Below are 16,369 nucleotides of genomic sequence, written 5' to 3'. Positions count from 1 at the left end.
ATTTAAGTGAATGAACAAACAAAGTTGTATTTCCTGGTTGTAGACTTGCTAACGAGCTGACATAAACCTCTGAATCATACAGGTATCAAATACAGATCTGAGTTCTTTGTGTAAGTTTGAAGCCTAACAGAAATGCTTTCTCATTGACCCTGAGCCATGTGGGTTGTGAGGTCAGGAGACCCAGAGTCACATGGAGGTTTAAAAAAAAATCAATAAAAAAGAATTCGCCTCAGGCAGCCACAAAGTTCTGCTGTCTGTTCGAGGTTGTTTGGGGACTGTAGTGTGTCCATGCTGGAAAGGTGACAAAGAAAACTGACTTTGTGCTGGTAATGTATAACTGCCATATCTGAAATAGGCAATTTATCTGAGCTTTGTGCCTTAATATGTATCTTTTAGCTGATTGGCATGCTGTGTTGCATTTATGTTTACTCTTCTTTGATTTTCTGTTCTCGTCTGTTTAAACTAAGAACATCTTAAAGTTTTACTTTGGAGATTTAGAAATTCTGACCTTAGCTAGGGGTGAACAAATGTTCCAGTTTTGGCTTCTCTCTGCTTCTCATTTTTCCAGTCCTAAGTTATATTGGCCCCATTTCCTTATTAGTTTGTGATTTTTTAAAAAAATAACTGCATAGAAAATTTATATGCATTTTCATGTGCATATCTCCTAATATTTTTGTACGTAATTTTGCCATATATATGCATTTTTGTAAGCACTTTCCCCCTTAATATCATGCATTTTTGTGTGCACTTTCCCCCCAATATACACTTTTTTTATTGGAGAACTGAACTGCAAAATTCAGAGACATGTAGGATAGCTGCACTTTGGTTTGCCTAGTAGGTTCTCATTAAAATGTGAACCCAACAAATTCTTTGCCCATCCCTAGCTGAAACTGAACTGACATTAACCTTTGGGTTTTCAAATTCACACACTATCCAGATTGATTATGTTCTTTAGTAAATTTGGTGGTGAAGCTGACAACAAACCCAAATTATTAAGCAGAAAAGGGATACTTAGATTTTATATCAGTTCTATACTCCTTTAGTGTTAACCAGGTACCTTTACCTACCTACAGGGATATAGTTGTCCAGGGGTGCAGGGGGTCATAAACCCTTACTTTTTGGGGAGCGGGGTCTCAACAGGGTCCTCCAGTGTCCTACGGACCAATTAGCATGAAAAGGGAGTATGTTAGCTGCTGAGAAGAGTCTTTTGGAAGCTATCATTGTATTCTTCTTGCTGAACTTCAAAAAGGCATACCCTCATCTTGCATTCATTGCTCAGCAGAACTCCAAACAAAGTATGAGAACGAAACCTCATTTTATTGTATAATCTTTGAAGGTTGTATTATCTTAGAAGGGGGCATGGCTGTGAGGGGGTGTGGCATGACTTTCATGAAGAGACCCTGCACTTCTGAATTTGCCACTACACTACTGCCTACCTAGAGTAAAATTTGTGGCACAGTGGTGGCAAAAAGCTCAAGTTAAAATACTAATGTGAAAGCTGATTGGCCTACCCCTCTTCTTTCTGCTGTCAAAAGGCACCCAAAGCATATGAGAAATGTGTCGTCTAAACTAGACCAGCTCCATGTCCTAGAAGACCCCACCTTCTGCTCTGCTGGTTAGAGTGAAGTGGTATTTACATTCTTTTCCTGATTTGGGAAAGAACTGCAGCTCAGCAGTAAAGCACATGCTTGCATGCAGAAGGTCCCAAATTCAATACCTGACATCTCCAGATAGGTCTGGCAAAGAACTCTGCCAGAGACCCTGTAGAGCTGCTGCCAGTTAGTCTAGATCAGCCTTCCCCAACCTGGTGCCCTCCAGATGTTTTGGACCACAACTCCCATTATACCGGGGATAATGGTAATTATACCATGGGGTTGATGGGAATTATACATCCATACATCTGGAGGACACCACACTGGGGAAGGCAGTTGTAGACCATACTGAGCTAGAGTAGAAAGACTAAAGCATAAGGCAATTTTGTGTGTTCCTACATTCCTCAAATTCTGATATTTTTCTAATGGTCCTTCCATAGCAATGAACAGCACTGATGGGAATAACCTGAGGAACAGAAAATGCTGGTTTGTAGCCAGTGTAACACTAAGTAAGCAGCACAAAGATTTCTGCTTGTGCAATGTGATTTCCCCCCCTTCTCCCCTGAGCATCCCGCATTCTCCTCAAATCAGCTCCAGAGGGTTGGATGAAAAGCCAGAAGAGATTTGGGAGGGGGGGCGCACTGCTTTTTGTCCACTACCTAATCTTATGTGGTCCACAATGCACCCTTCTGCTTGTCAGCCAAGCAGCAAGAACAAGGGGTGGGGCTTCAAATAAAGATCCACTTCCCCCCCTGCAATCCAGCCTCCTTTTCCCCCACCCTCCCTTGCTCCCCAGTCAGCTGAGCAGCATGGGCTCAGTCATCATTGGGGCTGCAGGGGAGGGGAGAATTAATCAGCTGACAGAAGGGTTACCCATCAGAGAAAAGAGGGCTGGGGGAGAGAGTGTGGGAAGTATCTCTCATCCCACCCATTGCCATGTCCCTCCCGCTGCCAACAGATTACTTCCAGGGGAATTCAACTCTTGATGGAAAAAAAGGTTGCCCACTCCTGCTCTCATTGAGGCAGTACTTGAGAGAGAGAGGTTTCACAACGGACATTTTGTTGAATGCTGGGGGGAAATCAACAACTCCTATTTAGAAAAAATATGCCTTTGGAATGAGTAAGATCCTTTTTTTAAGACTAAGTTTCTTTTGTTTAGTGCAAAATTGTGGCTTCTGTTTCTAACTTTGATTATTTTGGCAAAACCTAAGATGTACCTAAAAAATCCTAGACAGCACTGCATGTAGCAGTTTGGAGCTCTCTCCTTTATATTTCGTATATTCACAGTTTTACTTATATAGAACCAAGGCATTAATACTTTGAAACTGCCATCTTATATGGTTTACTCGGGAGCAAGCCCCATTAAACACAACAGGAAAGGCAGAGCAATCCAACTTATGGGTAACCGGAAGGAGGAGCCGACAGCCCGGCTGAATGGAGGCTCCATCAGGAGCTGTGTGTGGGAGCCAGACAGGAAAAGTCAGCTCCCACAAATAGGCCTACTGGGGAGTAAGTGCTCCCCATAGATGGCCATTGGCATTATTTTATTCCTCTGGCCTTTTTGCTAGCAGAATTCTCATGTGGATTGGGGCCCAGGGGAGCTCTCAAGGGGACTTGGATCTTGAGTAAGTCCCCCCATGGCTCTTCCCCTGCCATAACTCCAGAACCCCCCATTTTCAGGGCTACTGCTGGCTTCCGCTGGCTGTCTGCCCACTGAGCTGGCCATTCCTGGTGGACCCCGGCAGCACCAGCACCAGGAGGGAGGGGCTTCTGCTGGCAGAGCCCAGCAGCACCAGGAGCCTGCCAGCTCAGCCATGGATCCGCCTCATCCAACTCCCCCCAGTCTGGCCCAAAATCAAGTTGGGCTGCACCCTAACTTCTGAATAATCATGTAAAGAGTTGCTCTTAAACAGATATTCCTGTACATGCCTACTCAAATGTAAACCCCCATTGAGTTTAATGGCATGTAAATGTGTATAGGATTACAACCTAAATTTCATAAACATGCCAAATAGTACAATATTATATGTTAAGTTATAAATGATATATTTTCTGTTGTTAAAACAGTCTGATACATACATTATACATTTCAGTTTTCCCCAAAACATTCCATTAAAAAACGAAACCGTTTCCCCGCCATTGCTTCAGCATTTCCAGAAATTTTTCATCTTTAGTGGTGCCTTGCCATATAGGTCAGTATTTTCCCCCTCACTTCATAAGAACATAAGACGAGCTTGCTGGCTCAAGCCAATAGTCCATCTTGTCCAGGAACCTGTCCTCAAAGCGGCCATCCAGAAGCTCAGGAGAAGCCCACAAAGAGAAGTCGAGTGCAACAACACTCTCTCCTGCAGGAAGAGAAGAACACCGCTGCCCAGGGAAGGAGAGCCTGCTGCTGCTGCTGCTGGATCACCATCTCCACCATCCTTCCCTGTGGACTTCTGCCTGCCAGACGTACATCTGCAGGACCAGGCCCCAGGTACCCAGCCAGCTGTGACTGATTCCCATCACCTGTCCCTCTTTGGAGGGATACATAAGCCGGCTGGCTGAGGTGGCCTGGGTTTTTTTGTGTGTGCTGTGTCTGTTTGTTTGTTTTTTGTTTGCTTTCCTCTCTGCGGCTGCTGCTACGGTGTGCTTCTCCGTCACTGCCGCCGTTGCGGCTTTGCCCATAGAGACTGCTGCTGCTCTGTGCCTGGCCTGCTGTCGCCTTGTGGCCGCCACGGCTTTGTTTCTCACCGCAGCTGACGTTTTTGTGGGCCTTTACCATCATCTGACTGTTTAGGTGGGAAGAAGAGAGATCTTGCAGCTGGCATCTGCGTGCACAGTATGCGGGCCTAGGTTTTGGCATGTTGGCTGAATTTGAATGGTGTGGTTGTATAGTGAGTGTGTGTTGTGTGTGAGTGTGTATGTTTGTATATATGGTTGTTTGTATTTTTGTATTATAGTTTACAATGTGCCTGGGGAAGAGATCTTTCTATCAAGTGGGGAGACTAGAGGGGGCCCCAATTGCCGTAGTGACGGGCAGAGGGAGGTATGGTGTTATGAGAGGGACATGCCAGTTAAGGGGAACGCGGCCCAGACATGTAGTGGCTGTGCCTTGTTCCGGTCCCTCTCATATCCGCAGGGTTGTTGGTTGTCCTCTCAGCCAACCCTCAGATCTCCAGTTGCTGCTTCTTAATGCCAGATCGGTACAAAATAAAACCTCCCTCATCCATGATTTGATTATGGATGAGGCAGCCAATCTGGCATGCATAACCGAGACCTGGGTAAGCGAGCAGGGTGGAGTTAGTCTCTCCCAGCTCTGCCCACCGGGGTATTTGGTTCAGCATCATGGGAGATCTGAGGGTCGGGGAGGTGGGGTTGCTGTGGTCTATAAAAGTTCCATCTCACTCACCAAGCACCATGTCCATGCAGTTACGGGCCTGGAGTGTTTGCACCTTGTGTTGGGCCAGAGGGACAGACTGGGAATTCTTTTGGTGTACCGCCCACCTTGCTGCCCAATGGCTTCCCTAACTGAGCTGACGGAAGTGGTCTCGGAGGTATTGTTGAGATCCCCCAGACTATTAGTACTGGGGGATGTCAACATCCATGCCGAGGCTTCTTTGTCTGGGGCGGCTCAGGACTTCATGGACGCCATGACAACCATGGGGCTGTCTCAACGTGTTAGTGGCCCAACACATACATCGGGGCATACTCTCGACCTTGTTTTTACTACTGGACATGGGGATAGTAATCTGGATGTGGGGAGTCTTACATCTCTCCCTTTGTCATGGTCAGATCACTGCTTGCTGAAGTTTAGACTTTCAGTGGTCTTTTCCCTCTGCAAGGGTGGGGGACCTATTAAAATGGTCCACCCCCGGAGACTAATGAATCCTGAAGGTTTTCAAAGGGCTCTGGGGGATTTTCCGGCTGATAGGACTGGCGCTCCTGTCGAAGCCCTGGGTAATCTGTGGAATGCAGAGATGACCCGGGCAGTGGACACGATCGCTCCTGCGCGCCCTCTCCTTTGTAGAGCTCATACAGCTCCTTGGTATACTCCGGAGCTAAGAGCGATGAAGCAAGATAGGAGACGGCTTGAGTGGAGTTGGAGACGAACTCCCGACGAATGCAATTATGCGCTGGTTTGTGCTTCTACCAAGCGGTATGTAGGTGCGGTGAGGGCGGCGAAGAAACAACATTTCGCCGCCACTATTAAGTCATCTCTCTGCCGCTCAGCGGAGCTTTTTAGAGTTGTCCGAGGGCTACTCCACCCTGGCCCACAGGACATGGTAGATACATCGGTAGCCCGCTGTAATGAGTTTGCTAAGCACTTCCAGCATAAGATCTTATGCATTCGTCGGGACCTAGATTCCCATTTTATGACAGTTAGTCCTAATGAGGTGTCTGGAACACAGTCTAGTCATGTTTTGTTGGATGAGTTTCAGTCGGTTCAGTTCGAGGACGTGGACAAGGTGCTTGGACAGGTACGTGCAACCACTTCGGTACTTGATCCTTGCCCCTCTTGGCTTATAAAAACTAGCAAGGATGGAACAGCTGGCTGGGCGAAGGAAGTGATAAATGCCTCTTTACGAGAGGGAGTGGTCCCTGGCTGTCTGAAAGAAGCGGCGGTGAGACCACTCCTGAAAAAATCTTCCTTGGACCCAGAGGACTTTAACAACTATAGACCAGTGGCAAATGTTCCATTCTTGGGCAAGGTCTTGGAACGAGTGGTTGCTGACCAGCTCCAGGCGCTATTGGATGAAACCGATTATCTAGATCCATTTCAGTCGGGTTTCAGACCTGGTTTTGGCACTGAGACGGCCTTGGTCGCCCTGTGTGATGACCTATATCGGGAGAGAGACAGAGGGAGTGTAACTCTGTTGATTCTCCTTGATCTCTCAGCGGCTTTTGATACCATCGACCAAGGTATCCTTCTGGAGAGACTTGCGGAGTTGGGTGTTGGAGGCACTGCTTGGCAGTGGTTCCGCTCCTACTTGGTGGGCCGTCTCCAGAAGATAATACTTGGGGAACATTGCTCGACCCCGTGGGTTCTCCAATATGGGGTCCCGCAGGGTTCGGTCTTGTCTCCCATGCTCATTAATATCTATATGAAGCCGTTGGGTGCAGTCATCCGGAGTTTTGGAGTGCGTTGTCATCAGTACGCTCATGACACGCAGCTCTACTTCTCCTTTTCATCTTCTTCAGGTGAGGCGGTCGATGTGCTGAACCGTTGTCTGGACGCGACAATGGTCTGGATGAGAACTAACAAACTGAGACTCAATCCGGATAAGACTGAGATGCTGCTGGTGGATGGTTTCTCTGGTCAGATGGTGGATACATACCCTGTCCTGGACGGGGTTACACTCCCCCTAAAGGATCAGGTTCGTAGTTTGGGAGTCGTTTTAGACTCTTCCCTATCACTCGAGGCCCATGTAGCCTCGGTGGCACGGAATGCGTTTTACCAACTTCGGTTGGTAGCCCAGCTACGTCCCTATCTGAGTAAGGAGGACCTTACATCAGTGGTTCATGCTCTGGTAACCTCACACTTGGACTACTGCAACGCGCTCTACGTAGGGCTACCTCTGAAGACGGTTCGGAAGCTACAGCTAGTGCAAAATACGGCGGCCAGACTGCTAACAAGAACTAAGCGGTCTGAGCATATAACACCTGTTCTGGCTCGCCTGCACTGGCTTCCAATATGCTACCGGGCCAGATTCAAAGTGTTGGTATTAACCTATAAAGCCTTATACGGCGCGGGACCATGATACCTGCAGGAACGCCTCTCCCGTTATGAACCGGCTCGTACACTACGGTCTACTACGAAGGCCCTCCTCCGGGTCCCGACCCATAGGGAGGCCCAGAGGGTAGTAACAAGATCTAGGGCCTTCTCAGTGGTGGCCCCGAATTGTGGAATAGTCTCCCCGAGGAGGTACACCTGGCGCCGACACTATTATCTTTTCGGCGCCAGGTTAAAACCTTTCTCTTCTCTGAGGCATTTTAATCTAAGTTATTTATGTAAATGTTGTAATTGGTATTTTAGATGATGTACTTTTATATTTGTTATATTGATCTTGTAATTTTATTATTGTATATGTTTCTATGTTTGCCGCCCAGAGACCTGTTTGCTAGTCGGGCGGGATATAAGCTGAATAAAATAATAAAATAAAATAAATAATTATGATTTCTAGCAACTGGCATTAAGAGGCATACTGCCGCTCGTAGTGGAGGCAGGACATAGCCAGCATGGCTTGATAGCCTTCTCCTCCATGAATTTTCCTAATCCTGTTTTGATGCCATCCTAAGTGGTGGCCATCACTACTTCTTGTACAAAGGTCGGTAGTGGTATGAAAAAGGTCCACATGGTCAGCTGCTACATGCAAACTGCAGTGTGGTATAGTCCTCAGAGTGGCAGACTGGGGTTGGGGAACTCCCTGATTCAAATCCTTGCACAGTTATGATGAAGCTCCCTGGGTGTTGTTTGGCTACTCACTATCTCTCAGACCAGCCTACTGCACAGGGTTGTTGTGATGAGAAGATAAAGGTGAGGGAAACCATGTATTTTCAGCTCCTTGGGGAACAAGATGGGATATAAATGTAATAAATGAACAACACTGTTTCTCATATGGAGTGATTTATAATGGCCTCACCGTGATGGCCGTAACATGGACAAAAGCATTTACAGTCAGATTTCTGAAAACAAAAGATTAGAATACTAATCTTGGAACATTATTGTCAGTGAAGAGGAGTAGCTCAAAAAGTAAAACGTGTGGTTTTCTGTGGCCAAGGGAAAAAGTGATGTTCAGCCACATAAAACCCTCTGTCCATTCACCCAGTACTAGTAGGAAGCCATACGCACGCACGCACGCGCGCGCGCGCGCGCGCACACACACACACACACACAAATCTTAATCTTTGGCTCCAGAAGCAGTAGATTGCCACAAACAGTCAGCAGCTAAAACCATTAATCTCTGCTGCTTGCCCAACTGGTACTTGTAAGTAAAGAAGATAATACACAAGCGGAATCAGTGACCCACTACAAATTGGTCCTGAAAGGTCCACAAGCCTAAATAGACTTTTGCTGATCCAACACTTGTTAGGAATCCCAACAAAGAGACTATTGGCTCATCTGATGAGCAGCTTGCCATTGGGCCCTTTGCAATGGCCGGTGATGGATGAGCATCCTCCCTTTGAGGGGGAAGATGCAGCTCCTGGTAGGGGGCCTTTTCTCATCTTAAATTTGTACTCAATAAATCACAGGTGCAGAGGAGACAGCATCAGTTTCATTACACCTACATGCTCCAGTATCAATCATGCCAACACAACGGATTGTGTGCAGTTCATTTCAAGAGGCTTTCCGCCCTCCCTGCTTACAGTTCCACTCTCCAACGCCATTTCCATTCTGCTGTACTTAAGGATTCCAAGAGGGTTAAAAAAAATCTGCAGTGTAACAGTGGACAGGGGAGATGTGCATAAACCCTGTTTATCCAGCCGGCCGACAGGAATAACAGGATTTGCCTTCCATGCTTGGGTTTATGATTTCATCTGCTTTTAATAGTTTCCCAACTGGATTGCACTGCAGAATTGTTTCAGTTACAGCATACTCTCTCTGGTAGTCGTCTCGTTCCCAAGCAATTAGGGATGAAGAGAGCATTAATGGATTCACGGATATGATTAAAGCCTTCACTGATTAATCAGATATTAAAATGTAGATTTTGATCAAATCTTAATTTGATGCCTACATTCAGGTTTTAAGCATGATACAAGCAACAGGCTACACACATCTTCTGCATATTAGTCAGGCAATAGTGCGACCTTCCCCAAACAGCCTCAAGTTGTTAACGGCACAGAGCTGCTGTAATACTTAGCTTTAACTAGCTAATTAATTGTACTGGGAGTTGTTTTAGAAAGAAAGAAAGAACTGTAATCAGTTGAGAAGCTCAAAGTGCACCTTTATTCAAAATGGGAATAATTGTTCTGCTACAATGGCTTTGCCGATAATACCTCACCATCCCCGTTCCACATGCCATTTATGAAGTTAGTTTGGTGATATTAGAGTGTGCCTTAGACTACACATGGTGCAGTTTTTACACACCTCTAATGATAAAAGCAAGGAAATAAATTTCTCCACTGGTTTGCCACAGCTTGTAAATATCTGGGGGCCTTGGAAAGACACATACAGTAATTGATTCCATTTCACGGCTTATAAAGATATCACTGCAACACTTGCATTGCCATATGCATTCAAATGCAGACAGTTAAAATATATTTGAAGTAAATGGCTCCTTGGAGCTTTTCAGAAGTTGAACTTAAAGCACATGGAAGGAGGTATGGGAAAACTGAGTCAGAACTCTGGAACACAAAAAATAGAAGCTATTTTATTGAGATATTCAATGCAATTCCCCACACATCTACTCAGAAGTAAACATCATTGAGTTGAAAGGGGCTTACTCCCAGGTAAGTGTGTATAGGATTGCAGCTGGGAGTGCAGCGCGATGGCTAAGAAGATGAGCAGTGTTGAACCAGGAAGACCCTGATTCAGATCTCAGCAGTGTGATGAATTCAATTAGATGGTCTTAGGCAAACTACTTTATCTCATTTCTACAATATGGGGATAACTATAGCACCTTCCTCTCAGGGTTGTTGCAAGCAATACTGAAATGACGTATGAAGAGTGCTTTCAGTACCCTTTTTGGTACCCAATTAGACACACAGACTTGCATAGGAACAATTGTGTTTTGTGCAGGAAAGTTGTCCTGGACGCCTGTCATTCTGTTGCATCCTGTTAATCTTTAGCTAAATGAAAAGCCACATCAGCACAGGCAAGATGAGTGTCCAATGAGAGGCTGGATGAGGAGCACATTCACGACACTCAGACAGAACAAGCTTTTCAAAAGGAACACTTCCATTCAGCTTAAACCTACAAGAATATTGGGCTGACACTTTCATTATTTGCCTCAGGGCTAGGCTGAGAAAAAAAAAGCTTTCCTTCTTATTAAAACAGCGTTTGGAACTTCAATTTTTTTTCTTGGCTCCTTTTATTTTTTTTTCTTCACTACCGAACAGAAGACGTGAATATCATTATGGCAGGACTAGAAAGGAGAGGTCCTGTCATATGCGGCTGAAAGATTATTTCTTGCTTTCGGTAGCAAATCTGTTTGTTTTTCTTCAGGAGAGATGTGAAGTGATATTTAAGACCATTGAAGCAGTGTAGCCACCATCATAGTCCATCTTTCACCAGGACTGGAGCAAGACATTTTGCTCAAAAGGGGATCCCAGGAAGACCCCGTACAACATCATAGAAAATACTAGGGTGTGACTCTCAGGCTGGATGCAACCTTTAGATCATATGACACTGCATTAGCGTTCCACCAAAATGTTCTTCCTTAGGCAGGAAGAACCAGCCCTGTTTATGCAGTCAGGCCAGCCCTGATTTTTATAGCTCCTCAAAATCCATCTTTTATGTAACACCTTTGGCATACCACTCCTTAGTTCACATAACACACCCTACTGTAACTAAGCCTAAGTTTATGGAAGTGAAATACTGGAACGTTCTTATATCTTGCTTCTATTCCCCCAAACCTTCCATCTTTGTTGTTGTCACCCTCTGTAAACATTTGCATAATAAGCTTTTGGGGGTGGGATTTGTCCTCTGTAAAGGGCCATGCACATTGATGTCACGACGACATTTTTGATTATTGTGCAAATACCCATCACAGAATTCAAAACAAAAATTAGTGACAGACTAATGCTGCATCCAATACACACATACCTGGGAGTATGTCCCATTGAAACCAATGGAGCTAACCTCTGAGTAGACATGTATTGGATTGCAGCCTTAGCCCTTAATATCATTCATGTTATTTAGTGGACATTATAGCTAAGTTGAAAATCCATTGAAATACCTCAATGGATGACTGATGAAAAAATGGTTGCAGAAAGAAGGAAAGCAAAAGCAAAAAGAGACAGAAACATGGTTAGAACCCTAAATGCAATAATACAGCAACTAGTATGTTGGGACAAAGAGAATTATTACAATAGTTATTGTATAGAAATAGAAGAGGACAAAAAAAAAAGGTAGAACAAGAACCCTATTCCAAAAGACTAGAAAAATTAAAGGGAAATTTAAACCAAGAGTAGGGATGTTGAGCGCCCTCTGTGGCACAGAGTGGTAAGTGGCGGTAATGCAGCCGAAGTGCTGCTCATGGCCGGAGTTCGATTCCAACAGAAGGAGGAAGTCAAATCTCCAGTAAAAGGGGTCGAGGTCCACTCAGCCTTCCATCCATCCGTGGTTGGTAAAATGAGTACCCGGCATATGCTGGGGGGTAAAGAAAGGCCAGGGAAGGAACTGGCAATCCCACCCCATATATACGGTCTGCCTAGTAAACGTCGCAAGACATCACCCTAAGAGTTGGAAACGACTTGCACTATAAGTGCGGGGACACCTTTACCTTTACCTTTAGGGAAATGGAATAATCAACAGGGGAACACACTAACTGACTGAGATGAAATAAAAGGAAGATGAAAGCAATACACTGAAGAACTATATAAAAGAGATGCAAGGATGACAGATTCATTCATGGAGGAACCGTATGAGGAAGAACCAGAAATTTTAGAATGTGAGGTGAAAGCTGCTCTTAAAATACTTGGAAGAAACAAATCACTAGGAAGAGATGGCATACCTATAGAGTCGCTACAAGCTACTGAGACTGAATCTGTCCAAATTTTGACAAAAATTTGTCAAGAAATACGGAAAACTAAACAATGGCCCACAGACTGGAAGTGTTCAATATATATATCCCAATTCCAAAGAAAGGGGATCCCAGGGAATGCAGTAATTATCGAACTATTGCCATAATATCCCATTCAAGTAAAGTAATACTCAAGATTCTACAACAAAAGCTCTTACCATAGATGGAGCAAGAAATGCCAGATGTCAAAGCTGCATTTAGGAAAAGAAACGGTACCACAGATCATGTCACAAGCATACATTGGATAATGGAATGGACCAAGGAATTTCAGAAGGAAATCACCCTGTGCTTTATAGATTACAGCAAAGCCTCTGATTGTGCAGATCATGAAAAACTATGGAATGCATTAAAAGAAATGGGGGTATCACAGCATCTGATTGTCCTGATGTACAACCTATACTCTGGACAAGAGGCTGCTGTAAGGACAGAATATGGAGAAACCAATTGGGCGGGATTGGACCAAGATGAAGGAGGTGTGAAAACTGGAGGGAGAAATATCAATAATTTAAGATATGCGGATGATATCCTACTAGCAGAAACCTGTAATGATTTGAAATGAATGCTGATGAAAGTGAAAGAGGAAAGCACAAAAGCAGGACTACAGGTGAACATCAAGAAGACTAAAGTAATGACAACAGAAGATTTATGTAACTTTAAAGTTGACAAGCCTATGGCCATACTACCCTGAACACGCCCGATCACGTCTGAGCTCGGAAGCTAAGCAGGGTCAGCCCTGGTTAGTACTTGGATGGGAGACCACCTGGGAATACTGGGTGCCATAGGCTTAGAGGAAGGCAATGGTAAACCACCTCTGAATACCTCTTACCATGAAAACCCTATGAATCTATCCAAAAGATTCATAGGGTCTCAATAAGTCGTAATCGACATGAAGGCATATAAGTGCAAAGATGTATCACTGAACATCAAAGTCAGGATCATTCAGACCATAGTATTCCCGATCTCTATGTATGGATATGAAAGTTGGACAGTGAAAAAAGTGGATAAGAGAAAGATCAACTCATTTGAAATGTGGTGTTGGAGGAGAGCTTCGTGCATACGATGGACTGCAAAAAAGACAAATAATTGGGTGTTAGAACAAATACTATCATTAGAAGCTAAAATGATGAAACTGAGGTTATCATACTTTGGACACATCATGAGAAGACATGATTCACTAGAAAAGACCATAATGCTGGGGAAAACAGAAGGGAGTAGAAAAAAGAGGAAGGCAAAACAAGAGATGGATTGACTCCATAAAGGAAGTCACAGACCTGTATTTACAAGATCTGAACAGGGTGGTTTATAATAGATGCTATTGGAGGTCTCTGATTCATAGGGTTGCCATCAGTCATAATCAGCTTGAAGGAACATAACAACAACAATAGCTAAATTACAACAGGTTTGAAAGTGAAGTACTGACTTTTGCCCTAATGGGTGGGAGGGTGTGATCAGATATGAGCAGAGGCTGAAATTAGTTTGGAAAATGTATTTAACTAGAGGGCTCTGCCACTTTGTTCGCCAACTCCCCACCCCCAAACATACACATGCACACAGAGGGACTCACTCATTCACACGCACACTTGCAAATGAGTGCTCTTTGGCAGTCTTAGATGCTGCCCAGACACCCCCAGGCACTCCACTCTCTTCACCACCACCCCTTGCAATTCCCCCCAGTGCCTCCAGGTGCTGGTGTGCGCTGGCCGCCATAGGCCCGCTAACCCTCATAACCTGTTTCTCTGCTGCGTCACTGCCCCTCAACAAACAGTGCCATCACGCAGCTCTGCGTAGCTTGCCTAGGTTGCCTCCCCACCTAGGCATTTGCCTGTGTCCCGCACAGGCTGCTGCCACCGCTGCCACTTGCCCCCTGGCTGCTTGCCATCCCCCCCACACACCTGCCCACTTGCTTTGCTTGCCTCACACCCGGCTGTCCTGCTCACTTGGTTGCCCACTCACCCCCACCAGCCACCCTTGCGTGCCTCATACCCTCTCCTTACTTCCTGCCCTGCTGCTGCCCCCTGCCCCCATGTGATGCTGCATGATGCCACGACCGCTTAGAAAATATTTTATAGTTAGAAATACATTAGTAAATGACAAGTGAATGCATTTCATCTTATGATAGATGTAAGCGTCATCCACAAAGAAGATCATAAACACATAAATTAATCTTAGGGGATGGAACTGATAAGGAACAGTGTGTGCGTGGGGGGAAAAAACAGGATACAGTGATCAAAGTGGAAAATAAAGTATAAATACCCTGTATTAAAGAAAGTGGCTATTACATGCAAGGATTGAAATACGCAAGATTAAAATTAGCTACAATTTAATCATTGCTAAATCTTACATTGGCCCACCTAAACTCTACCAATCCTCTAGTTCCAAGCCTACTAAAGCTGCTCTTCTAAACACACTCAGCCAAAGAGTAATTCCTACTGAATGCGGTAGGACTTACTTCTGAGAAAGCATGCACAGAATTGTGCTATAAATTCCCAGTTGTCCTAACTGTATAGCATTTTAGAGGAGAATGTAGTAGCAACTCAAAATGGAATTTCAGCGAACAGGTTCCTGTGGCCCTAAATGCAGGTTAGTAGAAATCAGTCTGGTGTCTAGGTTAGAGAATCCAGGAAAATCCCAATAGAAAATTAGTTCAGGAAGGAAGGAAGGAATATAAAAATTAAGTAATGAAGCCTGAGCCTCTCCTGAGGGGGAAAAAATAAAAAGAAGGAAAAGGGAATGGGGGGGGGATGGATTTTCTTCAAGTTGATCCCAACTTATGGCGACCCAATGAATAGGGTTTTCATGGTAACTGGTATTCAGAGGGGGTATACCATTGCCTTCCTCTGAGGCTGAGAAGCAGTGACTGGCCCAAGGTCGCCCAGTCAGCTTCATGGCTGTGTGGGGATTTGAACCCTGGTCTCCCAGGTCGTAGTCCAACATACTAACCACTCAGCTCTAAAAAACTAAACCTATTTAAAGCAGCCGTTTATTTATTTATTTATTATTTGATGTATATCCTGCCCTTCCTCCGGGGCGGCATCTAGCCCAATTAGAAGAAGAGGAGCAGTGTGCAGAGGCCAGAGAGAGAACTGTGAGTGGAGGGTTAGCCTGTTTGCTCTCCTTGGGATGCTTTAGGAGACTTGCCAAAACAAACCTGCTGTAGCCTGGAACTGGGTGTGTGGAGTGCAGCTGATTAAGTGCTAAACAGGGGCACAGCAGTGAGCAGCCTGAGGAAGCTCTAGCCATCTTCATGTCTGCCTATAAAAGCAAGACTAAGGTGATGGCAGGCATTTCCAGGAGCCCTCTTTGCTGTGAAATTTTGTGGGTGAGCTGTGAATTTGGTCCCTGAATGGGTGGAGTTCTGGATGACAGCCAGGAAGTTGAGAGGAGAGGTGAGAGGTATATATATATATTAGTAACTTGTATTAATGTAATATTTGTATATGTAACATTGTGTATTTTTGTAACTTTTGATTAAGTTTTCTGTACATGGCTTAGAGATTATTTTATATATTAAGTGATATAGAAATAGTCTAAATAAAAAATATTGGTTTTTAAAAAAAATCTGTCCCTAAGTTAGAGCTCAAGAAAAGCTAGCTCTGTATAAACATTGCAAAAAATAGTTCTGATAAGAGAGACATCTTCCCAATGTAGTAATGAAGATTAATCAGAAGCTGTATGAAAAGGCTGTGGAAACCTCAAGACAGAAAAAAAAACCCTAATCCTCCTGTGTTAAATTAGCAAAAATGAAATCTAAAAGCTTTATTCTCTCTCCTATCTCTGTTCCAGAGAAGAGATAAGTTACAGTACAAAAAGGCATCAGGAAAAACAAAACTGCTGGCATGAAAAAGAAATGAAGCTAAGATGAAGACCAGTCAAAAATTGGAATCTTCTCTCTGCTCCCCCAGAATCTTTTCCAGCTCACCAATGAGTTATTTTTCTCTCTGTGTCCCCTTCTCTTCATCACCCATGACTAAAATCTAGTTCTGTATTGGTAAGTGACAGGTCAGGAGGAAAAAAGTCATCACTACAATTTTGTTTACTGTTTACAAACTGCTT

The 16,369-nt window shown here is 44.5% G+C and overlaps 1 non-coding gene across 1 annotated transcript; it reads left to right on the top strand.

The window, feature by feature from the left end:
- Positions 1–12,982: 12,982 nt before the first annotated feature.
- On the top strand, positions 12,983–13,101 carry LOC133388255 (5S ribosomal RNA). Its single transcript, XR_009763720.1, has one exon. It is a non-coding gene; the product is annotated as a 5S ribosomal RNA (ribosomal RNA).
- The last annotated feature ends 3,268 nt before the right edge of the window (positions 13,102–16,369 follow it).

This window comes from Rhineura floridana, chromosome 6 (genome assembly GCF_030035675.1).
Source record: "Rhineura floridana isolate rRhiFlo1 chromosome 6, rRhiFlo1.hap2, whole genome shotgun sequence".
Lineage (NCBI taxonomy): Eukaryota > Metazoa > Chordata > Lepidosauria > Squamata > Rhineuridae > Rhineura > Rhineura floridana.
The sequence above is the reverse complement of the archived record's forward strand: the minus strand, read 5'-3'. Positions and strand labels throughout refer to the sequence as shown.